We start from the raw sequence: 1,036 nt of genomic DNA, 5'->3' as shown, positions 1-1,036 counted from the left end.
TTCTTATCAGCTGGATGCTTCACTCTCCACGCTAGTCCTCTGTGGCTATGTCACTGACTCTGGGCCCAGGAGTCCCCAGGTCTTGCCACACCCTTGCTGGCCGACCAGGTCTCCACCAGGGTTCACAGGAGTCTATTGAACATTGTAGGGCTTTGTAGGTGTCCTTTCTGTGTCTGTGGGCTACACTGTGACCTTCATGAGCTGAGGGACTTTTTCCTTCACTGGCCCTTTCTCTGATTAAGCATTTTTTAAATTATATTTTTTTATGATGGTGTTGGTTAAGACACATTCTTTGACAGCCCCTGAGGAAAACAGTTTGGCTGTTCTTTAAAAAGCTGAATGGAGAATAACCATATGACCCAGCCAGGCCCCTGCTAGGTATCTGCCCAGAAGCAATGAAGGCAGGTACACCGGCAGAAACTTGTGCACCGCTGTTCATTAGAGCACTTTACACAGGAGCCAGAAGGCAGAAACCACCTAAATGTCTAACCACAAATGAATGGAAACCCAAGTTTGGCACATCCACACAGTGGGATACTACTCAGCTATAAAAGACATGAAGTCCTCAAGCATGTCTTAATATGGATGAACCCTGCAAACGTCATGCTGAGTGACATCAGTCGGTCACAACAGATCAAAACTGTATGACCTCACTTGTATGAACTAAGCAAATATATACTCTCATACTTGGGACATATTCTCAGGAGGGACCCGTCCCTGGAGAAGGATATCATATTTGGTAAAGTGGAGGGTCAGAAGAAAAGGGGAAGACCCCCAACGAGATGGATTAGTACAGTGGCAGCAGCTATGGGCTCAGGTTTAGTGATGATTGTGAGGTTGGCGTGGGACCTGGCCCTGTTTTGTTGTATTGTACATAAGCTCACTATGAGTTGGTACCAATTTGATGGCTCCTAACAACAACAATAACAACAGCAATTGTTGTTCTTGTTAAGTGCCATCGAGTCGGTTCCAACCCATAGCAACCCTGAACAGGGTTTCTGAGGCTGTAAATCTTTATGGGAGCAGAAAGCCTCAT

The sequence above is a fragment of the Chrysochloris asiatica genome, unplaced genomic scaffold, assembly GCF_000296735.1.
Source record: "Chrysochloris asiatica unplaced genomic scaffold, ChrAsi1.0 scaffold00518, whole genome shotgun sequence".
NCBI classification, from domain to species: Eukaryota; Metazoa; Chordata; class Mammalia; order Afrosoricida; family Chrysochloridae; genus Chrysochloris; species Chrysochloris asiatica.
This window is presented reverse-complemented; position numbering follows the sequence as displayed.